This window comes from Urocampus carinirostris, chromosome 8, assembly GCF_059441175.1.
Source record: "Urocampus carinirostris isolate Australia breed hairy pipefish chromosome 8, RoL_Ucar_1.0, whole genome shotgun sequence".
In the NCBI taxonomy this organism is placed as follows: Eukaryota; Metazoa; Chordata; class Actinopteri; order Syngnathiformes; family Syngnathidae; genus Urocampus; species Urocampus carinirostris.
In genome coordinates, this window is record NC_142356.1 from 21,750,504 (window position 1) to 21,777,212 (window position 26,709).

General features: G+C 41.2%; 1 protein-coding gene and 1 pseudogene across 2 annotated transcripts in view; both read left to right on the forward strand.

The window, feature by feature from the left end:
• The window catches only part of sdk1b (sidekick cell adhesion molecule 1b), a 421,825-nt gene that overhangs the window by 28,832 nt on the left and 366,284 nt on the right, over positions 1 to 26,709 (forward strand). The window lies entirely within an intron of this gene.
• Positions 18,083 to 18,229, forward strand: LOC148361239 (5.8S ribosomal RNA; annotated as a pseudogene).

The following is a 26,709-nucleotide window of genomic DNA, read 5'->3' on the forward strand; positions in this document are numbered from 1 at the left end:
CCTACCAAAAACAATTCAATAAATCCTGGGTCAAATACTTATATATACTTACAGTACATCAATATGGAAAATTCAGCTACGTATACCCTTTACATTATGATAATTAGAGGTGGTGTGCACCGTTTGAGATGTCCTTATAAAAGTAGGTGTGACCAATGCCCAACCTAAAAGTTGAGTTGAAACAGCCGTTATGCTTTATTTTCCACTGTGCCTATATGGAGCTGTTTAGGGCGGAACACATTAGGTTCTCGGAATGAAGGCTGAAGGCAGTGCTTGTGAGTAACGTCATGTTCATCCCCGCAGGTATTTTTTATTTTTAAGTGTAGCATGAGAATGGTGAAAGTAAGAGCAGTCCAAACGCTATCCCAAACTAGGGCTGCAACAATTAATCGATAAAATCAATTAAAATCAATGATTAAAAGTGTTGCCAACAAATTGGATCATCGATTTGTTGTATCACATGCTTTGGGAGCCACTAAGTACGTTCAATTAATTAAGTGAGCATGCAATTCTGCTTTGACCTTGGGAGTTTTGATACCGCTTTGGTCTGGCAGAGTGCGGCAAGACAGTTTTTATGAAAAAATTACGTTTTTGAAATATTTTTTTTTTGTTGAAAATCGCATCTTTAGAAACAAAACTGGCATTCAAGTTTGATATTTGTAGTGTTTGACTTTTTCATCATGAAACAAAGTTAACAATTTTCAAGGGAACAGACAGTGCTTCAGAAACAAAAAGAAAAAAATCAGAAAATTAGTACAGTATATAAAACAAATAAAGTAAAACAACAATAATAATTATGACATGTTTAACTCTACACAAGGGGAATTTCGTTGAGAATATATTATTTTCATATTGGCAATGTTCCAAGATTTGGGGGTTTTGGGGTTTTTAAGGGTTATTGATCTATCTTCGTTATTCATTATCCATTATCCGTTATCGGTCAGTTCATTATATGCTACAAAGCCTAGGAGCCGGGATTTAACCCCCCCAAAAATGTTGACAACATTTTAACAAGTTCACAGATCACAACAGCGTTGTCTTTTGATAAACAATGGCTAGCTCTACATGGTTCATGGTTCACTTCTATTCCTGTTTTCACACTTGAGTAATTTGCAAAAGTGGACAAAATAAACTTTACCTTGAATTAAATGGGGCAAAAGGTGCAACTGTGAATTGGAAATCCACTTTTTAACCACCATCACGAAACGCACATCTTTGTGTACTTGCCCAAGGGTGTGCGTGTGCAGATGTGTGCGTGTTTCAGTTAGCTTGTTAGCACTATTCTGGAATGAAAGAACACTTTTTTTAATTACAGCTCTCGGATAATAAAGAGAGGAGGAGGGCAGGGAGAAAGGCAGTGAAAGAGGGTTGGTTTAATCTCACAGTTCGTTTCACCCGTTGCTTGTGGTTTTATACTTCCTTTTAAAGACATAAATCGCTGATCACCCGGAAGACAGAACAATGAAGAGGGACGGGGTGGCATACTGATAGCTTTGCATGATGTGTTATATATTCTGATATTTGGATATTGTGTTTATTAACAAAGCCTTTTTCTCTTTGAATATTACCCAAAGTAATTAGTGGAGCACATTATTTCATGGTGGCATTAATTCATAATTTTCTGTGTTTTTGTATTATCCTCAAAGTGTATGCATTATTATTTTACTGGAAGAGTATTTTGTATTAATTCAAACTTTTACAGGGTGCGTCATAAAAAAAGATTAATCCGAAACGACTCAAGTCCAAACCATGAATGAATACTAAACAACACCAATTAAGACCAGCCAATAAAATGGAATTGTAAAATAATTCAAATTCATAGTTGAGGATGAAGCAATATGTTTTGTTAAGTTTGCTTTTTTTTGAAAAAATACTGTATGGCAGTGCTGTGTTTAACATGCTGTAATGAAATGTATCTTTGTGGTTAATCAAGAGCTACCAAGTTTGGAACCTCATGAATAAAACGTCCCGTGTTTGTGTGTGTCCTCATGTAGAAATGGAATTATTCATGAAGAAATGTTCCAGTGCCTCAAATATTCTAATAAGGACACTGTAGTCGTTTTGGCCGATTTCCTCACGGAACTTGATAGATAACTGATAAGAAACAAATAAGCAAGTGTTGCTGCTTACGTAAAGTGGATGAAAAACTTCAGATTTTTCGGGCTGGAAAATTTAACCAAAAACAAACATAAAAGTAAGGTGAAAAAAAATGACAGTTTAGTCTTACGGCTCACAAGGGGTATTGTTTGGAATTTCAGGAAACAATATGAATATGTTTTGAGCAGTGTTGGAGAACATGCCACAATGAGCTGGAATCAACAGCTCAGTTTTTTCGCAGTTAAGGTGCAAGAACTTAAATGACATCCATCGTTTTATTTTAGTTTGTCATGCCTCCAAATTTCCACAACCATACAGCGTGGTTGTCTCCAATGGTAAATACAGTTGAGTGTCATCCACATAGCAGCGGCACTGAACCGATCGTGCTCCACTTTGGAGTTTCCACAGTATTTTTTTCCCCTCCACATTGACTGTGAAGCCAGGGGGTGATAAAGAGTCAAGAGATTTAAAAGCAGGCGGGAAAGTTGCTTTGTGTCCCGCGTAGGCTGCGGGACTTAATAATAGACACGTATATGCTGCAACGACACCAAGCTCCGTTCTGCGTTTTTTTTTTCTCATTGTGAGTTCCTTTTTTGATTGTCGAGACTCAACAGCGTCTATTTTCAGGTTGAGAAGTGTGTTGAATGCAGGTTTATATGTGGCAGCGGCACGTCTGTTTTTGCACCTTGGCCACAAACACGAGTGTTAAAACCTCCCTGGTAGCTCGAGTGGACTTTTTCTTTTCCCCCCATCTGAGAAGTCGATGCAAGACGTTTTAGAGACATTTACATCCTGATACCTCAACTCTCCTGCTCCCCAAGATGCTTGTTCTCTCCACCCATGCTTCTGTTCTTTCTTTTCCCAAGCGTTCTTTCAAACATACCCATTCCCCTATTACTCGCGTCTACCCCCTCAACCCACCTTTTGTCTCTTATTTTTGCCTTTTGACTGTTGAGCCTTCTCTCTTTATTTCATGGGTGTCTATTCATTGTCTCGCGTAAGTGGTCTTAATCCTCCCCCTGATGCCATGATACTTCTTGCATATTTGTGTATTCGTGATATATCAAGGATGCCTCATGTTTAATAAAGAGGCAGAATCAAAAACAAGGACAGTCAAGGTGGGAAAAGCTCAGGATAGAATAGCTAAAAAGCCAACAGTGAACCGTCTAGCGGCTAAATATGCTCGCTATTATCAATCAATTTGCATTATAGCTTATCCCTTTCAGGGTCGGGGGGTGGCTTATCCCAGTTGACTTGAGGCAAAACATGGAGTGTACTAAAGTGTTTGAATTGAGTCATTGGGAATCACGTGGAATATTTCAACATTGAAAAATTGAATACATTTCTATCGTTGACGTATGTTTAAAGGTGGGGTTTGTGGTTTTATGTGTCCTTAAAAAGTTGAAAGTAGAATATTTTATCTACAATGCCGAACTGAGTTCACATAGCCCTTATGCCTTATTTTCCACTGCACCCATCTCCTTTTATCTTATTTTTAGCATTGCTAAAGAGTTTATTCGAGCATATCTAAGAAACCCACGTACTTGATGAATGAACTGACTTAGGCTACGATTATGACTTTAAGTCAATAGATGGCGGCAGGGAGTCAAAAAGATCCAGATTTCTGACAGAACCTTTAAATTAAATGTGAAATTTACAAAAAGTGGAATGCCATTCAAATAAATGATTACGAGTGACTCAACCCATTTAAACCGCATGATACAAAAAAGGTTAATTGTAAACAATCTGTTTACCTTAAAATTTAACATTATGTAATCATTCTGCTGAGCTGTTTCAAGATTGACTAGTATTTTATTGTAGAAATTCACACTTCCTAGTGAAAAGCATAATCTACCTGCCCGTTTAGTAGACGGCTGCAATAGTCACAGTCACATTCAAAATTGGTTTGAATAGTTGCTCATTTACTTTTAATATAAAACCATGCCATACAGTATGTTTATTGCAGTTTTTAATTGCATGACATTGTTTACATTCTGTGTATTTAGTTGTTGCTTTCCCTTTAAACATGATTTGGATATTGGAATCAATTATATCATTCGCAAAGTTTTCTGTATTGAAAAATTGAATTACAATAATCACTTATTGCGATTTACTCATCCCGGTTTTGCTGCTTTGTGGATTTTCAACGTGTATTGTGTTCTGCATTCTGATTGGCTAAACAGTCGCCCTGATTCTGCTTCCGTGTCTGCGCGTCAATGACGTTGCAATCTGAGTTGTACACACACAAAATAAAACTTGATGAAACTCCATGATGTATGTGCAAAACTTTTTCAACTTCGTTATTTCAATTAATTGCTCTGGACTGACAAAAGACCAACAGCCGGTGAAAAAAAGCAGACTTAGATGCTTTTTATCGCCGACAAAATGGACCTTTTGACCTGCTAAATGTGCTCTGAAGCCACAGTGGCTCCCTGGTGCTTTTTCAAAAATGTTTGATAATGGAAAACATATGTGGTTTCTGTGAAAATACACATTGTTAACATGTTTCAATGAATATAAATAGATAGCGTATGAGTTTCCTTCGTTAAAAGGCTTATATAAGGCTTTTCATTTTTTGTGCCTCGGTCTCAACTCAACTTTATTTATAAAGCCCTTTAAAACCGCCACAGCTAAAGACAAAGGGCTGTACTGTCAAGACAAGAATGGCAACAGAACCCACTTGCGTAACGTTTACCAAAAGTTTTATTGAAGGAACGAGGAAGGGGTGCGCCCACCATCAGGTGTTCCCTCTCGTACTCGGCTTGTGATCCAAACACAGAAGTGGATCTTCCGTAGCGAACGATGGCGATGTCAGGGGCGGAAAACTGCTCGGTAGCCGGCACTGGGAGAGCAAGACGTAGGCGGAATCAAAAACAGTTCGTAATTCGGGACGGGAGAGCAGACGTGGTCGAGATCAAAACAGGTTGTAGCGGGAGACAAACAGGAGCAAAAAACGGAACAGGCGTGAGTCAGAGAGCCAATCAGAGTCCGAGGCAGTTGGCGCCAAAGGTGATTCACATCAGTAATCATGCCATGTACTCAAACAAATAAATAGTTTATAAAAAACTCAATAAAATAATAAAAACACTTAAAAAGTATGGAAAATAATAAATAAATAAAACAGTCTCACAAAAGCAAACAAAAATCAGAGGTGATTTCACAGAGGAGGGAAGAAAATTATGATGGGGGTGGGAGGTTGAAGACATATTACTCATTTATTTTTTTATTTTTATTGTTTTCTCTGGTTTACAATACTGTAGAGCTTCTATAACGTCCACATGATGACAAAAAGTATCAAATGACGTCAATTTGATTGTGACTTTAATCAATACAATTGTGCAATAACGTGTCAAAATTATTTTTAAAATCATAGTATGTAAAAGTACAGAAGCTATCTGAAAAACAAACGTTTATACTGTAAAGTACTTTTATTTGTTAAACAAAGAAATGAGCCCAGAAATTGGGTTTTTTCTTTGGTTACGATGTATAATTGAATGTTTCATAAGCAATTATTAATTAAATGAATAAATACATCAATGAAAAAAGGTTTCTACTTTGCGGGTCTTGATTTTCATGGAAGCTTTTTGGAATGCAACGAGGAATTAATGTAACCCCAAATTGTTATAGCTCGATTAGGCTGAAGTTCAACCCTATATAACATTTCTACAAACAAATTGTACTTTCTTGATCAAAAATAAGGTCATCTTTAGCACCACTGTTGAACAAATATTGAGCCTGTAAATTTGGTTTGTTCTTTGGTCACATTGTTTAACAAAATATTTAGTAAATAGATAAATACAAGTTTCTACTTAGTGGGTTTTGATGCAGAACCTTTTTGGAACGCGACCTCTGCCAAAAACTAAGGATTACTGTTGTCACAAAATTTAAAAGAATGCCTGGGCCAAAATTCAACTGATATATTCATATATGCAAACTTGTCACTTAACAAGCCAATGTTGTTTTAGATCAGGGTTCTTTAACCCTTTTCAAGCTGAGAGCACCTTTTTGTTACTATTTAGCGGAAAGGCACCCAGTTTGATATGCATTTCTAGAATAACAACTTCTCGTGTCATTACTATCACTCTACTATGTAATTACCAGATTTATTACTGGAAGTAGGGTTGCATAGACTCTGTCAACCACTGAAAAAATACAAAAAACACAATAATTAGCAATGACCGAGCACTGGTGAGATATTTTCAAAACAGGTCCGCGGGCCACTCAGGTTTCCTTAGGGCGCACCAAGTTGGACACTGTTTAAGATCACCATAAGGGTATTCTCAGCACTATCTCTCTGAAATATTATTACCCGTATTTTATGGACTTTAAATCGCTCTGGATTATATATTGCACTGGAGTATAAGTAACACCCCCAGCGAAACTGTGAAAATAACTGCGACTTATAATCCGGGAAATACGGTATGCATTTCATTTCCCCCCCAATTATTCGTCTCGTACACATAATTTATGCTTGGGCTCTCAAGGCCTCAGGCGAAAAGATCATATGTGCTTAAATCTTTGAGTTCAACTTCACCGGCTTAGCTTCTCTCCTATGCCGTCATCCCCTTCCCACCTCCTGCCCCATCACAACTTTTCTTCTCACCTCTGAGGAATCATGTCTGCTTCTTGTTTGCTTTGTATGCATGTTTTCACACTAAATGTGGCAAACATATTTTTCTTCTCTTCTTCTCTACCAGACTTTTTCCTCCTTCTCTTCCTCCTGCTCACTCTGACATATGGCAGTGTGATATCCACAGCCGCAAGGCTTTAATTTATTGAGCTAACGATCTACACCACCCCCATGAATATAGAATGAAGGTCTAGTCTCACCCTCTTGCTGTCTTTAGCTCTCCGTCTGCACGCTTCACCTGTTGTTCGCCGCATGTAAATGAGTTGACACACATACAGTGCACACGCGTTTGTTTAATCTAATTAAGCAGGAACCTGTTTTCACAAGCAGGTCGTAAATACTGAGACTGTATTAGAGAAATGAAATTAGGCATGGTTGTGCACGCCTGTGTGCGCCTTAAATAATGGTGTTCAGGAAATTGTGTTCACTCATGTGTGCTTGGCTTTATTTTGGAGTAAGATCATGTTTCATATGGGTATTGGACAGAGTCTTAAGCAGGGGTGTCAAACTCATTTTCACTGAGGGCAACATCAGTGTAATGGGTGTCTTTAGAGGGCCTGATGTAACTTATAAATGTGACTAAATGTAATTGGTATTTAACTCATTCATTCATTCGTTTTGTAGCTATATAGATCTCATCTCATCTCATCTCATTAGCCGTACCGCTTATCCTCAGTAGGGTCGCGGGGGGCTGGAGCCCATCCCAGCAATCATCGGGCAGTGGGCAGGGGACACCCTGAACTGGTTGCCAGCCAATCGCAGGGCACACAGGGACAGACAACTCATTCGCTCATTCACACCTAGGGACAAATTGGACCGGCCAATTCACCTGAAATGCATGTCTTTGGAATGTGGGAGGAAACCGGAGTGCCCGGAGGAAACCCACGCAAGCACGGGGAGAACATACAAACTCCGCACAGAAAGTCTGGAGCTGGATTTGAACCCACGACAGGTTCCCATGACATGAACTGTGCCGCACAAGCGCTAACGTGCTGCCCTAGCTATATAGATATATGTGACATTTCAAAAGAAAGCTTGAACCATCATCCTTTATTAGAAAACAAGTATGTTTTTAGCTTTTACAATTGTTCAGTAAACAACAGTTGCACATTTCCATGAAAACTGAGAAAAAAAAAGATTTTTGTGAAAGGATGCATTTCAAGCAGAACATTTTTGATACTTCCAATATCTAAACAATGCTTTCAATAAACTTAAGAACACTTTGCATACACTTGCATCATATAGAAGGGACACTTTGCATGCAAACTCACATTTTATTGCAGGAACACTGAACTGATGCATGAACTATGCAAGAACATTTCAGCGCCTAATGTGATGATCACACGATTTCAGTCATCATGGCGTTCGTGTTCACTTAGACCAGGGGTGTCAAACTCATTTGTACTCGGGGGCCACACGATAGAACAAACATTCTGTCGGGGGCGGGAGTAGTAGATTCAAGAGAAAGAAAAAGAGAGATAAATAAGTAAGAGAAAGAGGGAGGGAAAAGGAGAGAGGGCGGGACAAAGAGAGAAAAAGAGAGAGAGGGAGAGAGTGTGAGAAACAAAAGATAAAAAGTCGTGAGAGAGGGGGAAAAGAAAGGGAGAGGAAGAAAGAAATCCAAAGATAAATAGAAAGACGGAAGGAGAGAAAGGAGAAAAGAAAGCGTGAAGGGTAGGAAGAGAGAAAGAGATAAGAGAGAAAAGTAAAAAAGGAAATTAGAGCAAAATAGGTTAAAAGACACAGAGAGAGAAAGAGACAAAGAGCAACAAAAGAAGAGGACAAGAGAGAAACAGAGAGTGAAAGAGACAGAGACAGAGTGGGAGAAAAGAGGTGGAAAAGAAGGAGAGAGAGAGAGAGAGAGAGAGAGAGAAATAAATACAAGTACAGTGTCTTTGTTCGAGGCACCTGGATTTGGCAACATCAATTTGACATATTCCAACCTGCAGCTCGTTTTTCTCTTGCGCTTCTCTGAATGTTGTCTCACGGGCCGGATTCAATCCCTTAGCGGGCCTGATCTGGCCCGCGGGCCGCCAGTTTGACACCTGTGCCTTAGACGATGCTGTCCCCTCGGGCGGCCGTGTTCCTGCAGACGTGCACGAAACATCCCTCTTTGACCAGTCAAAGAAGATAGGACTTTGTCATCCTTTTTGGAAGGGATAAGCTACCTGAAAAGTTGACTGCATAATATTATTTGTGCAAATCTCGCGACTCCCACCACTCTGCCTCACAATGCCCCCTCGCAGTATGGGGCCGCCTACACACACTCATCCACTGGATACAGAGAGCAACATTAGGAAGTAGGGCTCCATCGATGTGCGGATAAAATATGATCAGGCAACTCCTTTCAGATATATATATATATATATATATATATATATATATATATATATATATATATATATATATATATATATATATATATATATATATATATATATATATATATATATATATATATATATATATATATATATATATATATATAAACTGGAAGAGACTTGGGAATTTCATTGAGTGAGTTACATTAATGATTATTGTTTTATAATCAAGGCTTGTGTTGAAATGAAATGAAATGATCTGCATTTATATAGCGCTTTTCAAGTCAAGACTTCCCAAAGCGCTTTACAGTGTGCTTCACATTTCCCAATAGCGGCCGTGCAGCCATGTAAGGCGCTAACCTGCTTATTGGTGGTATTAGGGGTTCAGTGTCTTACCCAAGCCTCTGCCGCCCCTGTGTTAAAAACAAACACAAATGCTGTGTATTAATCTACTTCAATTATTACTATTATCACACCTGCTATTGTAATTTCCATACTTAGTGTACATTCTTCCGATTTTCTGCTCATTTTGCTTTTTTTGTAGTCACCATTACAACTTAAACAAGTTCTTTGGTATTTTTTTTTTGTCTGAGACATGTGATGATTCACAACCACAATTTTCCACTTATCACGATACAGAATCCTCCAAAAGTCAGACTGGATGATCTTGATATTTGCCAGTCCTGATTTTTAAAAATAGTGTAGCGTAACCTTGCAGCCAGACCTTTGCCAGTGTCGCCCAGGTCACCTATGACCATGAATGTAGCTTACTGCTTCCTATGTGACTGTGAGACTGTGAAAGTGAATGAATAATATCTTCAGTGTAAAGCGTCTTTGAGTGTCCAATAAAGTACTGTATAAATCTACTGCTTTATTATTATAATTATTAAAGTGCTATGAGTCACCTCAGGAAGAGTAGACAGTGGCTGACCTTCTTGTATAGAAGAAAATGGAGATGAGGTTGATGGAAAAATACAATGTATTTTACAACAGACCAATGACCTAAAATAACGAAACACAGGCTGATGAATCTGGTTGGCCAAACCACAACTCTGGCATCATTGTTTTCCCTTTTTCCTTTTTTCCTGTTTCAAGACACATTGATGTTATTTGTAAATAAATGTACTTATTTAAATCTTTGATAAAAAGTTCAGTAATTATCATTTTAGGTAGCCAAGTTTGGAATGTTTTAGTGCCCTTCCTTGACATTTTTTTATGCGTAATTGACAACAGTTTGTTTCGGTACTTGAAGTCCTTGGAAATGCTTGAATTTTAATGTTGTTTATTCAGAGACTGAAAAGAATTAGAATTTTTGGGGATGTGCTTGTAAAAGCCTGACATAGTTGCCATGTTTTACAACAAGTCTGCTTAAAAATGACCCCAACACTGCTCTCTTGTGGCTTCACTTTGCCATTGCATTTCTTCCCTCGTGATTAACAGCAGCTGGCATTAGTTTGCCTTCTACGGGTCGCGACCAATAGGGCACTAAACAAGGCACTATGGAATGTGTATTTGTGCAAGGATTACGTATCAATTATGGACATTTATTATGTGCCATGTAAAAAAATTAAGTTAGCATTTCCCAGTGGCAAACTGTATTAGGAAGACTTCCTGCAACTGAAAAATTAAGCTGCATTTCACTATCAATTTTCTAACAAACTATATGGGAAGTAATTTCCCTCAAAAATATTTACTCACGCATTGCTCAGGTCCACGAATATAATCGACTAAGGATCTAAAAATCATGTCTTGATAAAGGGACACGGAGGATTAAAAAACACACATGCAAATTGCAGATATATCTGTGGAGTTGCAAAATACATGATTCACACAGGATTTCTTTATTTGATTGTATGAGAGAAATTGAAAAAAATAGTTTTAAAGTTCTTCAACAAGTGCTTGAATTTTTAATTCGAGAATCCTTTTGGCAATGCCATTAAATTTTTTTTGCAAAAATAAATCAAATAAAGCTGCGAATGTAAAAACACTCAGTTCCCAAGTTTTTGAATTTCTATTGAGAGTCAGCTGCATTTTCAAACCCTACAAAAGACTCTTTATCAACATGCAGCATTTCTATTTCAATCTGAAGAGTGAAGCCCACCTTGCTTTCATTTGTTCTCTCCTCCTCTAAATCATTTTCAGGAGAGGTTACGGTATTAGGAACAATCCTCAAAGAATGAAAGAAGAGGTCAAAGCAAAGTTTGGGGCCCAGTCACAAGGAGTTGGCAGACTTTCTTAGTTACTATAGCAACACAGCCCCCTTCGGACCACTTTTTACCTGTGGGGGACATGGAACAGTTGTTAGCGTCATTTCATATCTCATCAAATTATAATAGAGTGCAGGTTCCATTAGTGGCTTTATTCACCTGATCATTGATGAGTCTCTGCAGGGAGCTCTTTAAGACTTATTTGTGGCATTTTTTGTATGAATGGGAGCAAGGCAAAGCCGAAAAAGAATCGTCTCCTTTCCTGCGAGCGTGTCTAAGTAGGCCATTGTAGCAGTTTAGTTTATGCCTAGCTCCTAAGAGACAGCTTAATAAATTGCTTTTTCTCCTGCATGAAATCAGCAGGGAGATATGTGATTGGAAACACTTTTTTTTTTCTTTGTGTTTGTGAGATGAGCGCTCAGGGTGGGAATTAGCCTGCCAAATGTGGGCGATTTTTATGCTGTGGCACATTAATTTGCTGAAGCAAGAAGCCATGCTGACACATAAGTGTATGTTTGATTCCTTTCAAATCCAAATGAACTTGTGCTTGTATCACTCAACAGCAAGACAAAAGAGTTAGGCTGAGCAGGATTTAACACAAAATTAACTTTCTCCTGGTAAATACTGTCCCAGTACTTCATTTAACAGTGGCCTGCTGTTCTGTGGCCAATTTATTTCTTGCTGCTAAGTGTTATTGCACTACGTTTTTGTTGCATCACTGTTAAAATGTATTGTACTATTATAAGTTAGACCGGTCTCTAAGAAATGGACGTACTTGCATGCGCATTGTGAACGAGCTGATGTGCGGACAGAAGCCAGATGATGGCGGCATTGTTAAAAAAGTTTAGAATTCCATACAGCTCTTTTAAACACTGGTATATCTGTTAACTACGGGGCTCACATTTAACCCCGATTTTATTATTATTTATAAGCTACGTACGCATTCTTCTCCTCGCGACAGTGATGTGATGCTGTCCTTCGATATAAATAGAAATGCCTCACTTTATTTTTCATAAACATTATTTGTGTCCCTCCCCTCTTAATATCTTCATAGATGGGACATGAGTCCTTTATCATGTTTTACTTCATTGAACACAATGAAACCATACAGTACAGCACTATTTTCTTTATTCAATATACAAACTTTGGATTGGAAGGATTCATAGAGTTTCAAATCAGGAAAAAATAATTTGTTGTTCGACCACAAAAGAAATAGCCGTGCTCTCGGTGTGTTTCCATTTCAGTATTTATCACGGGAACCATTGTTCGGCAGCATTCTGTGTTACCCCTCATCTTGTTTCAGACTGCGTAGCTGCAGTGTGCATCAAAGCTTAGCCACTCTCTTGCCCAATATTGGTTGCACGTCATACTGGCCCCGTGGCTATCGGGCACTCATATTCAATCAGAAATAGTGTGGGAAAGAAAGTGAGCATGTCTCAGCCTGTTTGTGTTCTTGTTAATCATTTAACTTTATAAAAGACTTATTTACAGATGTATTTATTTTGTTATATATTGATTTTACCTTCTTGTTAAAATGAAAAACCTGTTGGCATATTCTCAGCTTCAAAGCACAGTGGACAGGTGGATGAAAATAGTTTATGTCAAACGCTAAATGACATTAAAAACCATTTTCATATTCAGTATACCTTGAGACCGGGTAGAAACATATGTTTGCCTGGAGAAGGACAGGCGCACCAGGCTGTACTTGCCCAAGAAACACCACAGGAAATGGTGCCTCTACGACCCTAGTGGTTAAGGTATCCAACCAACCTACCACCAACCAACCAATCATACCTAGAGGGAAAGTCAAGAATGTTGGTATCATTTGCGGTTAGGTGTTGTGGTTATAGATTTTTTTAGTTTTTCTATGTTTTCATATCTTTTTAAGGGACTTCTTTCAATTCAGTTTGTTCCCATCTTTGAAATCTGTTGCTTGAAATCATTTGTATACATTTATTCATTTGTTTGATGACTAGGAAGCCCTGCACTGATTTGTAGACTTACATGAACTTGTTTGTAATATATTGGCTATAAGTTCTGAATGAGAATTAACATCCACATGTTTGCGGATGCAAGCATGAACACAGAGCTATTATATAAATAGCGGCCCCACGGGATGATGCGATTTTGCAGTGTAGCTAGTTAACTTTTATGTATGCTGTGTTGGTAGAAATCAGCCATTTGATTAGAGCAATTCCTCGTTTGTTCCAGTGGCCGCGATTGAAACCATCCCTGCAACATCGCAGTTTCTCAAATTAGATTACGTTTGCAGGAAGCCCTACCTTTGTGACAACCATTAAAACAAGGACTTGTCTACTCCCGTGTAATTTCTCATGTGCTGTAACTTTAACATGCTTCACTCGACAAACAGCTCAAATCAAACATCAGACAACAGGAAGAAGCCTCAAACTGAATGGGAAAAAAGCAGGTTGTTTTTATTTGTTTGTTTGTTTGTTTGTTTCTATCTTTAACCACTTGAGTCATAGGCGCACCATTTCCTTTGGTGTGTCTTAGGCAAGTACAGTTTAGTGGTGTCCTTCACTCTCCAGTCCAACATATGTTTTCACCTGATTATACTTGGGTTGAAAACAGCACTGCTGATAACTGGTGAGAGTATAAGCAAAAACAGATTTTTGTACATTTAAAGTCACCCTCCTTTCGTTCATCTTGTAGGAATCTATAGAACAAATTTTATACATTTCGGTAAAGTTTTGTTATACTTTTGTAAAATTTGTTGCCACATCATTATAGTCATTACTTCTTCTGGCTTTCTTTCTGTCCGTTGCAGATGCAATAACCGTTTTAATGCTCCCAGACAGACGGAGGTGTCGTGACCCAGGCTTTTTACTCTTAGACATTTTCAGTTTTGTATGGCTGCCTCTGTTGTGAAATTAACTGTGTGTTTGGATGTAGTATCGCTGGCATTTTTCAATTTCACAGTTTTTACAATTCTTGGTGGGCACAGTAGTGAGTTATAACATTGCAAGGGATTTGTGCTACAGTATACTCATAGATTACCATTGCATGCCAGTGTGTTTGCGATTTGTGTGGATTTGTGGGTCCATAAGGTTGAATTTGTGCTGGACAGTAATAGATGCAGATGCATGCATCTATCCACGCTTGTATTGATCGAGAGCTCTGTTAAACCCGCTAAATGCTGATCAAAAAGCCTTCCGATACATTATAAGCCTATAAACCCCCTTTTCATCCCACCGTCTCCCAATCCTTGACTGTCTGCATCATTCTCAAAGGCTGCAATCATTGCAAGCAAGACAATGAGGTGTGTCAAGGGTTGACGAGGAGAAATCACAGTGGACATGACCACACAAACAATCAAAGTCATATGGACTCATAGTAAGCCACATCTGTATAACACAATGCTGGAATACTATTGGATGACAAAAATGTCTGCCTGGGGTCAGCCAAGTGAAGCATAAATTTCAATTTGTTTCTGCATGCGTCTCATTGCTCATTCAATAATGTCGAACTCTCTCAAATCTGTTTGCGTCCTTTGTTATCTGTTATCGCTCTTGAAGGAATGGGATTACAGCACCATGTGATCTAGACACACATGCACTGACAAATACAGAACTATTGACTCATGCTTATGCACCCTAACCTCTGGACAGGGTCCCATCCAAAGTATTAGAGGGTCTTAAGAGGCAGAAATCACTAATGACTTCCTTTATCTCTTGAACACAGCTTTAAACCTGATCACCCGGCCCTGAAATCGCTCGCAGACAAACACACACATACACAACCTAACACACCTAAATTCCAAAGATGGATGATATCCCAGCATTTTGCAACTTGTTGTATGGTTAAAACGATAGAGTTATTTAAAAAAAAAACAAAAAAACTGTTTGTATGAATGACCAGGAATAGAATGTCTTATAAAATTCACATGACCTGCATATTGATGTTTTGGCAGCCACTAAATTACATATTCAACACTTTTTTAATCAATAAAGCGAAATCAGTTACTAAACTGACAAGTTGTCCAAGATGTGAAATGTACCGTAACACCCCCCCCACCTCGATTTAGAATCAATTACAACGTTCTTTTTACCCCTTGCCACCTTAAATGGCTCGCAGCCCAACTTTTTGTCTCCTTGGTCAGCTTAATGCATTGTATTTAAAAGAGTGTTTGACCTCTTTGTTAGTGTAAGACACAAACAAACATTAGTGAGCTACAGAAAATCGATCAGCAACTGAATAAAAGCAGCATTTTCTTTTATTTATCTCTCCCCAAGTGCTTACGCAGAGTGCATCTAAAATTTTGTGCTTCAATAGTCTTGTGCCCTGCATAGTGTAAAAAATTGCGAGTGAGGTACTTTTTATTGAAGTAAAGCTATAATAATTTAGTGGCAATAGCTCAGAGTTGGATTTACCTTTGCCAATGTCACGCAAACAGGACTTTAATAGGCAAAAAATAGTAACTACTAAATGACCTTATATAGAGAACTGCATACATTTGTAAATTTTTGATACACACGTGGTTACCTGTGTTCGGTTCTTTCACTTGCCTTCGTTTTGAATTACACTATAGACTAATACACCCCTGACTCAGAATAACATTGAAGAAAATGGGCCATGGTTTTTATCTAAGAGTCTAAAGTGGGATTTGATTTAAACATGTTGGAAGAGGAAAATGAAAGGCAAGTAGGAGGAGATTCCTCCGGATGAAGGAATTGGAGCTGCTAAGCCTGGTTATCTCCCTGGCTTTAAAAACAAACACTTAACTGAGTGACCAGTGATAAAGTTCCTAAACATACTTGGAGCTTTTTCTTTTTGAACGGCCCTCCTACAGTTTTCTTTCGTTGCGTATATCCACCCGCAGGACTGATCCACTAGATGTTAGCACGGAAGCTGAAATCAAACAGATCGTATATCAAATAAACGCTTTTCTGTGGTTTTGAGCTTAGCTGTCATTATTGTTTAACACGCTAAAACCAAAACCAAAACTGCTGTCTAGACTCCTATGTCTATAATAGATTTTTTTTTTTTTTAGCTTTGAAGCTCTTCGAAAGCTGCAAACAACCTGCTGACCTTGACTGATGCATTTCACTCTGTGTTTGGTATTTTGCAGGCAGGTAATCACAAGCTTAATATAAGCATTTGGCATCCTATTTGGAAACTTATAGAGGGAATTTTAGTTTTTCCCGTTTCTCAAATGGCTACAATTGCACAATCACCTTTAAACAAGCCATCCATCCATCCATCCTAATTTTATTATAATAATAACGCAGTTTGTGACAAAAGTGAGGACACCCCTTACATTTCTGGAGCGATTTCATCATAATGTTTTCAACACTGAAGAAGCATCACCTTGACACAATGAAAGGTAGTAATTATTAGCTTTACCCCTTGGTGAGTACACCCTTAAGTAAAAGTTCCTGAAGTTTAATATTTTGTGTGGCCACCATGAATTTCCAGAACCACTTTAATCCTCCTTGGCATGGATTTCACCAGAGCCTCACAAATTGCCACTGGAATTCTCTTGCACTCCTCCATGACAACAAGACTGAGCTGGAGGATATTCAATATCTTGTGCTTCTCCACCTTCCGCTTGAGGATGCCCCAAATTTGTTCGATTTGATTTAGATTTGAAGACATGCTTGGCCAGTCAATCCCCATTACCCCTTTAAAAAAGGTGTATTTGGGGTCATTGTCAGGCTGAAACATTGCCCTCTGACCCAGTTTCTGTAGGGAGGGGATCATTCTTTGCTCCAGTATTTTCACAGCACATGCCTCAAACAATGACATTTCCAACACCATGCTTGACTTTAGGCACAACTCAAACATGTTTGTGCTCCTCACCCGGTTGCCGCCACACATGCTTCCCACCATCTGAGCCAAATAAATGTATCTTTGTCTCATTAGACAAGAGGATATCTTTAAAGTAAGCCATGGCCTTTTTTCTACATTCTTCTTTTCATTTTGCCAAGGCGTTGTTTCTTATTAATGTTCTATTAAGCGTTATAATGAAATCTCTGCAGAAATGTGAGAGTGTATTAATTTTCTTGACATACTCTATACCCATTGACACTTTTCTTTCATTCATTCATTTTCCGAACTGCTAAGGGTGACGGGAGTCCATCCTACCTTATGTAACAGCTAATCACAGGGCGCAAAAAGACATAACTACCACTCACACATGCATCCATTCCTAGTGACGACTTAGAGTCACCAATCAACCTGTCGGGCATGTTTTTCAAATGTGGGAGAAAACCAAAGTTCTGAAAAACACAAACTCCACACAGGGAGGCCAGTGGCTGGAAAAAAAAACTAGGGCCGCCAGTAAATTTTAAGGCAGACGAGCTAACCCAGTTGTCAGAAACCTTTTTGACTCAAGGAGCCATAAAATAAAATATTTCCCGCATTCTAGAAATGCATATCAAAGTGGGTGCCCTTTGCGCTAAATAGTAACAAAAAAGTGCTCTCGGCTTGAAAAGGGTTAAAGAACCTGGCGGGGGTCACTCCCGGGCCGCGCGATGGAGTGAGTTCGGCGGACGCGGCGTCACACGGCGAGACGCGAGAAAAGGCGGCAGGCGTGATCGGGCTACCACCGTAACTGGGGGGAGCCCGCTCGTCCGACGACCCCAGTAGCGCGGCGCAACGACAGGCGGGTGAAAGGCGGCGGACGTGCGCGGGACCCCCGTAACTGTGTCGGTGCCGTTCGTTTCGCGCCCGAAAGTACCCCCGCCGCGTGTTAGTGGCTCGCTCGCGGGAGCGACCAAACGGCACCCGCGGTGCGCGTAAGTAAAAACCCTGTCGTGAATTTGTCTCCGATCGTCCCAGGCGGACGTAAAATTGCCCAGCTGTACGACTCTTAGCGGTGGATCACTCGGCTCGTGCGTCGATGAAGAACGCAGCTAGCTGCGAGAACTAATGTGATTTGCAGCTGCGATTGGCTGGCAACCAGTTCAGGGTGTCCCCTGCCCACTGCCCGGAGATGACTGGGAATGGCGACCCTAATAAGGATAAGCGGTGCAGATAAAGAGATGAGATGAGATTCTTTTCTTTTTTTTTTTGAAGGTGCGCCGCTACTTCGCGGATTTTCACTTATCGCGGGTGGTTTTGGTCCCCATTAACCGCGATTACCGAGGTCTTACTGTATATAAAAATTTTTGAGAGCCACAACATCCATTTTATGACATTTTTCAACAAAACCGGGACAAAAATATATTTCTTCAAATATATTTTTTCAACTCTGTGTGATGTTTGATGAATTGATAGAACTTATGAAATAGTAATAATGCCAGAGCCTGTGTCTAATACCAACAAATATACCATTTACATAAGTCTCCCTCCCGCAATTACTTAAGATCGTTGCGGCTCATTTGTTGTAAGTAGTGGTTTGGAAACAAGTTGTTTTGTAAAAATGTCACAAACACTGCAAACGAAAGATACAGATTTGCCCCATAGGGCGCTGGGCGAGAGATGGGGCAAGAGTGCGCTATGTGTGCAGAATTCCACCTACCATTGCTGCTCATCCAATAAAATTGGTCCGCATGCTTGGCTGGCATTTTCGGGTTTTTACAGTTTGTTCTGTGAGTTTTTATCATAAAGTGTCTCAGCAGTGAACATACTTTATTTAATGAGCTTCCATATAGATGTACAGCCAAGACGGGGTGTATTTGTTTCACACCGTGACTATATACTTTAGCTGGGACTTTCCCCGATATGTGCTGGACCGAACAAGGCACCCAACATGTTGGTTTGCATATACTACAATTGGAGTGATACAGAAAAAATTAGCATCACCTTTATTTTATCTCTGAGGCAGATGCACTCATGAAAATATCCATACCTGGTTCGCAAGCCATACGTTCCCGTCCGCTTTGCAAACCAGTCATCTACCATGTCACCCCTACTAACTTTTATTTTGATTTAATTCAGTGAGCAAAGACTGAATTCTGTTTTTGTTATATTTGTGGTCATAGAAACTTGCAAGTCAAGGCCCATCCGTACACATCTACAGAATGATGATCAGATTGTGAAATGAAATTTAACATCATTTTGTGGGAAAAAAAATCCAAGGTTTTGCTATAGGCTTAATAGTAGGGTTTTCAAAATTTGACCCTCAGATAAATCAACAGCTACTGGTAAATGAAAATAATTATTGCTTAAACACCCTTTTTTCATTAAAGTGTACACTTCCGCTAATTTCTGTAATTTGGAATGGCAGCAATAATTCACTTGTGTTTAACTGAACCGCATTTGGTAAATCAATACCACCCTGATATTTTCAATTAATTCTAAACATCATCTTATTACATTTTCACTTGCATGTGATACTTAATAATAATGCAAGTCTACCTACTTTTTCAGTTCCCTTTTCCAGCTCTAAAATAGCGCTCTGTTGAATGTGCTATACCGTAAGTCATTCAGGGGCAATGGGCTTTTCAAAACCGCCTGCAGCAGCAAAAAGTGCGATGCTAAAGTTAGGAAAACGTCAAGTATTGACTGTGTTACAAACGATGCTATGACTGCCCTCGGGATCCTTTGCAAAAAACACAGCATCTGGCCGGATGTATTCCTTGCGGAATATAAATGATAACAATCCTTAACACTGGTAGAATTATGGGCTCGAACATTGTGATTTATGGAGTTCTTGCTGCTCACTTGAGCTGCTAATGTTTCTCAATGAGGCATAGCCTCCCACTCAGTGCTTAGAACCAAGTCACACAGAAGATTGGACACAACACCATCATACCCACAACATCTACAACCTTTTTTATACTCAAATACATAAGAAAAAATTGTTTACAGTATCATGTTTTGTAGTATCTAATGCGATATATTTATCGATGAATTCATAAAATATACCATTTGAATTGTTTTGACGCGTTATATTTTTAACAAGAACCTCCTAGAATTTTCTTTTTAAATTTTTTTCAACAACATGTTCATTTTGTTTGAAACAATAAAAAAGGACATTGGTTTATATATCACTCTAATGAATCTAACGTCTTGTTCAAGTTTGTGTAAAATAACTGTTGAAAATGGGTATTGTTGTAAACTAAAATGAAAAGGATCAAACGTTGGGTCATTCCAAACAAAACAGACCAGAGCATTGGATGAAATTGATTCAAGTTCGGTTAGCGCGTATTCCATCCAGGTCAGAAGTCCTGGGTTTCATTCCAGCTACTGGCCTCCCTGTGTGGTGTTTACTTGTTCTCCCCGTGCCTGAGAGGGTTTTTTTGGATGCTCCGGTTTCTTCCCAACTCCCAAAAAAATGCATGGCAGGTTCATTGGTAATTCTAAGATTTGTCCCTAGGAATGAATGCATTTTAACAGTTGTATGTCTATGCCCTGTGATTGGCTAGCAACCTGTCCAGGGTTTCACCTGCCCACTTCCCGAAGACAGTGGAGGACCCCGCAATCCTAGTGATGACAAGTGGATGGAAAGTGAATGAATTAATAATATATGTTCTGGAGGATTCCACTTTTGACTGAATTTATTTTATAGAATCTTTACATACCTAAACAGCTTTGTATAGTATTTTGTTGAAAGACTTTCTGTTTTCTCCATTCTTCTTCTGAAGAAGAGGGATGACTGTTTCACGAATCAGAATGCACTAAGCAAATCAGTGTTTCTGGCACCGTGCGTAACAACAATGTGATAAGATTAGCTCTAATATCTTTTCAGATGTCATCTGCACCACTGGTGGTCCAGTGGTAAAGTGCCTGTGGCGTCACCATCACTACTTGGGTTCAATATCCATTTTGTCAATTGATCAATTATTGCACAATCATTGCTCAAACATGGTAGTATACCATAAAACCACATACAAATATGTTACCTCATACCTACTGTTTTGCTTTATTTTACCCCCGCCAAAAATGGTGCCAAATGAGCAATCAGTTGGTTAAAACTCAAAACATGTTTCCAATGGATTGATTTATTTATTTTCTTGTCTACATTTAAAACTTAGCTTTTTAAACCTGTAGATAGAGATAAATGTAATGGTATGATTCTTTTTTTTTAATTCAAATATTACATATAAATACATAAATGCTAATAAATAAAAATACAAATACATACATCCATAAAGATCTCCCCCTCGGATGGGTCTGGCCTTGATGCGGCGAGGGGGCTTGCGTGTTCCAGTGACCCTGGAGAGCGATACCGTCGGGAGCTTGCTCCTGGTAGGGTCACCCATGGCGGGCCGGTCTCCGGGGTAGGTTCCAGACAAACAAAGACCCCAGCGTGTCGGTACGCTGTGAGGTGGCAGCCCCACCAACCGACTATCCTGCGGAGGGCTAACAACTCACCCAGGAGAAACACACTTTGTTACGAAACTGACCAGAGAAAGAAGCCGGACTGACCAACACGGTAACGGACCCCAGCCTGCCCCCGACCAACGAGTACGGATCGATCTTCGTCATAAGACCCGTGTCGCCACCTGGAATGTCCAGACACTCCTTCGCCCCGGAGCTGCCACCCTGCTGTCCCGAGAGCTCTGTCGCTATAACATCACCATGGCAGGGCTCTGTGAAGTACGATGGCAAGGCAATGGTGAAACAACAGCTGGCAACCATTGCTACATCTGGAGTGGCCCCGAGAGTCGGACCGGCCTTTACGGTGTGGCTCTTGCCATTCCAAAAGCCCTCCGGAGGTCCCTCATCAGCTGGACACCAATAAGCGACAGACTACTGTCTGCTCGATTCCTCCACCATCACGGCAAGATGACAGTGATCGTCGCCTACGCCCCCACCGATGTCGCTGATGAGGATGCGAAGGACGCGTTCTTTGACCAACTCCACCAGGCTGTCAACCAAGCCCCACCACACGACGTCACCATCATCCTCACTGATGCCAACGCCACTCTATCCAGCAATGATCGGTCCCCCGGCTCACCTGTCGGCACCACCTTCGTTGACAGCACAACAAACGACAATGGCAACCGCCTCCTCCTCCTCTGCCACCAAAACAACCTTTGTGTTGCTGACACCTGGTTTCCCCGGAAATGCATCCATCACTGGACGTGGTACAGCCCAGATGGCAGAACCAGGAAGGCATTGGACCACATCCTGATATCACGACGCTGGAAGTCGTTTGTAACCAACTGCCGGGTGTTCAGAGGAGCACAGCTTGGCAACACAGACCATCGTCTGCTGGTGGCCCAGCTCAAGCTAAAGCTCCGAGCCAACCAGCACAAGACTCTGCCTCGCCCCGACTCCTCCCGACTCAGCGACCCCAACATCGCCAGAGACTTCAGTTGCTCCATCCGCCGCTCTCTTGATACCCTGGCTCCTGACAAGCTGACAGACTGGGCGGCCTTCAAGGAAAGTGTCCTCCAGTCTGCTCACAATGTCCTCGGACGCCCGCGATCCTCCCCGAGAAAGCCCTGGATATCAGAGAGGACACTAAACATCATAGACCAGCGGCGTGAGGCCCGACTCCGAGGCGACCTCACAGAGTATCGGAGACTGAATCGCCTGCGCAATGTGGCCATTGCTGAAGATAGGGAGAGGTTTTGGCAGGCAGAAGCCCAACAGCTTGAGTCCGCGGCCAACAACAACAACATGAGCCGCGTATTCAGTCTACTACGCCAAGCCCGTAGCGGCCCACACATAAAGACAGCCCTGGTAAAGGACTCAGACGGCAACCTCATCATGACAGAAGCCAACTGCCTCGAGCGCTGGAAGGAGCACTTTAGCCTCCTCTTGCAGCACAGCACCATCCCGGCTGATCCCACCCTCCTAGGGGCTGCGAGCACAGCACCTCCTAACGACACCTGCTGCACAGACCCTGTAACACCCGAGGAAGTGAGAGCTGCTCTGAAGAAGCTGAACACCAAGAAAGCCCCCGGCATCTGTGCCATTACCGGCGAGATGCTCAAGGCCGGCGGTGATGGCATGGTGGAGTGGCTAACCCGCCTATTCAACCAGGTGTGGGAATCGGAGCAGCTGCCCACCGACTGGACCAGAGGAGTCATCTTGCCCTTCTGGAAATGCAAGGGCGACAGGCTTGTCTGTGGAAACCACAGAGGCATAACCTTACTCTCCATCCCGGGCAAGGTCTTTACCAGGATCTTGCTCAGCCGTGCCCTTCCAGCAATCAGAAGCTGCCGCCGTCCCCAGCAGGCTGGCTTTATGCCCAACCGCTCCACAACGGACCACATCTCTGCCGTCCGTTTGCTGATAGAAAAGACCCGTGAATTCCGTAAAGATCGCCATCTATATATCGGATTCATTGATCTGAAGGCCGCCTTTGACACCGTCTGCCACTCTTCACTGTGGAACATCCTCCAAGCTCTCAGAGCACCACCCAAGATCATAGCCCTGTTCAAGCTGCTCTACAGCAACACAGAGAGCTGTGTCCGTATCAACGGCATTGACTCCGACTGGTTTGCTATCTCCAGCGGCGTTCGCCAAGGCTGTGTGGCTGCTCCCGACCTTTTTAATTGCATCATCGACCATCTGATGTTCAGGGTTAGTGAGCGCATCCCCGGAGTGTCTTTCGGCAACTACCACCTGACTGACCTGGAGTATGCTGACGACACCATCATTCTCAGCACTTCCTACAGCCAGCTGAGAGACGCTCTGGGCATTTACAGCGAAGAGGCAGCGCGGCTTGGCCTGCAAGTGAGTTGGACGAAAACCAAGTTCATGTATGTCGGTGATGGACCAGATCCACCTCCCATCCAAATTGGTAGCGACATCGTAGAGCCTGTCAAGAGCTTTGTATATCTGGGGTCCATGGTGACAGACAATGGGGACCTAAAACCAGAGATTCTCCGCAGAAGAGCCCTGGCAGCATCTGCTCTGCAGTCTCTCTGGAAACCACTCTGGCGGCACCAGACCATCGCACGCAAGACGAAGCTCCACATTTACAACCTCGCCGTACTCCCTATCCTGCTTTATGGCTCAGAAACATGGCCCCTGAACGACACCCTGGCCACAAGAATCGATGGTTTTGATAGCAGGGCTCTCAGAACCATCGAGAACATCAGGTGGCCCCAGCGAGTCTCCAATAAAGAGCTCAGAGCCCGCACGTGCCAGCCCCAAGCATCTTCCTTGGTCGCACAACGCCGCACCCGCTGGTTTGGCCATGTCCTTCGTCTACCACCAGACCATCCGACATGAGCCATTCTCCAGTTTGACCCAAAGGCCGCAGGCTGGAGACGACCACGAGGGAAACCCCGCACTCGATGGCTCGACGTCGTTGCGGGCGACCTCCAACAACACGGAGTTGCCGTAGAGGATGCAGAACAGCTGGCACAAGACCGCCAGCATTGGAAAAACCTGGTTCATCTGGTCGGCTCAACGCACAGGGACGGGACCCCCCGACCTTCGCTGGAGCAATAAGTAAGTAAGTAAGTATAAAGATCTAAAATATATAAGCTATGCATTATTTTCAACATTGAGCCGCATCAGTGTAAAGAAATATCAAGCACATGAACTTTATTGGCCATTAACACTACCTTTCCCAAACTGTCTCATCTCATCTCATTAGCTGCACCGCTTATCCTCAGTAGGGTCGCGGGGTTCCCAAACTGTATCACTACAAAACAAGGAAGTTGATACGCAAGCCAAGTCCAATTGTCCACAGGTTTGCTGCAGCAGACAACCAAAACGACCCCAGCAAGCAATACAAAGTTAATCTGACCAAATAACAAAGTAGCAGCAGACATAACCCTAAGCAGAAGAAAATGCATTTAATCTTACCAGTGGCGTCTTGCACAGTCGGCATTTGTATGGACATGGTTTGGTATTTTCCATACTTTTTTGGTTTTATGGCTGCTCCGGTTGTGCTGACAGCGCGTGCCACCAATCACCAGCCACCACGGTGAGTGAACCTCTCCACCCTATTAGCTGTTATACATGACAAAATCACCCTCGGGTCACCCAACTACAGTGTGAGTGTGCGCAACACCTAAAATTACTGTATTCATTTCAAATCTTATCCGTTGTATTCTGCAGTATATATCTGCACCGGTTTATAAGGCGTAATTTCATATTTTATATCCCAATTGAAAAAGATCAGGTAAATATTAAAATGTAACATTTAGACACTGTTTGAAGTCACTTTGCTTAGCTTTGTCAAATTTTTGGCCTACAAGATCATTCAACTAAAATGTTTTTGAGAAAGCTTTTAAAGGCACAGAGAAGACCAAGAGGTTTTGGGCAAAGGAAAAATAATCAGGTGTATATCAGTGGATTTGTCGAAGGAAACAACGTGGGGACTTAAAGCATCAAATGGTCTGTCAGAGCTGATCCTGACCCATTACACTTTCGTTTACACACACACGCACTTCTCCGTCTCTGCCCTGCAGCAACAGATGCTGGCACACACAGCGGCTTCCTTTGAATCTCCTCTCTGTTTCTATTACTTACTCTCTCGATCTTTGTTGCTCCTCTCGTCTGCGAGATAAAATGCCAGTCATCCTTGGCTCTGATCGTAAACAACAAATGAGGGTTGCGTTGAGAGTACAAGGAAACCGGCGTGTGACCGTTAAGACGAAGTGGGGTGTCGGGGGGCAAGGGGATGTTGAGCAGAGTATAAAGAGAGAGAAAGGCAGTGGCTATTTGATAGTGTCGGCTGTATAGAAGAGATACAGACAGGCCATTCATCTCAATGGATCAGATTGTGGTCTCTGAGGAGTGCACAAACACAAAACACAAGAACACACCTCAACTAAGGGGACCTGATGGAACTTGCATATTGAGAAGCCCTTTGATACACTAACCAGTTCAGGTTTCATGATAACATATGAAACAAAGACTTTCACCGGGGCTGTAAGTCATGAGTTGACTACTACGGAGAAATGGCTCAAGTGAAGGTTTGTTTTGAAAAGTGTAGGGGTTTGTGCAAGCTCTTCACATGTTGAGCTGTTCGCTTTCTTACTCGGATCACAGGGGAAAGAGGAAAGAGCGGCCTACCTTTCTACATCCCAAATCTTCGGGAGTCACTGTCTACCAAACCTCCGCAGAAATAACGAGCCCATTGTAGTGTTGCCAGCCACGACCATGAAACTTTCTAAGCTTATTCCGGTAACAGAGATAAATAACGATTAGTATTGGTTATTTGTTATCCAACTAACTTAACTGTCATGTACACCTGAGTGCTCAACTTAATATTTTGATTAAGAACTGAAAGGATCTGGGATAAGTGTCCCTGGGGCACACTTATACAAAAAGGACTCTGTGTTGGGCGTTGTAACCAATTTGCCAGTAAACCGATTAATACGAGTTTTGTTAATTGTTTTTTCACTGTGTCCTTAAATGATTGGGAGAGTATGGAGTGCATGTGACAACATTCAACAAAAAATTTCTTTACTTAATTTGTGTTCCGGAGAATTAAACAGGTATTTAATTTTCAATCTGTTTCCTAGGACACACCATAACTTTAAATTGTCATTGTACAATAAAATAAATCAAATAATTAGTTATATACTAGTTTGACCTATGTGTCCAAAACGAAAGAAAATCAATCCTCTTA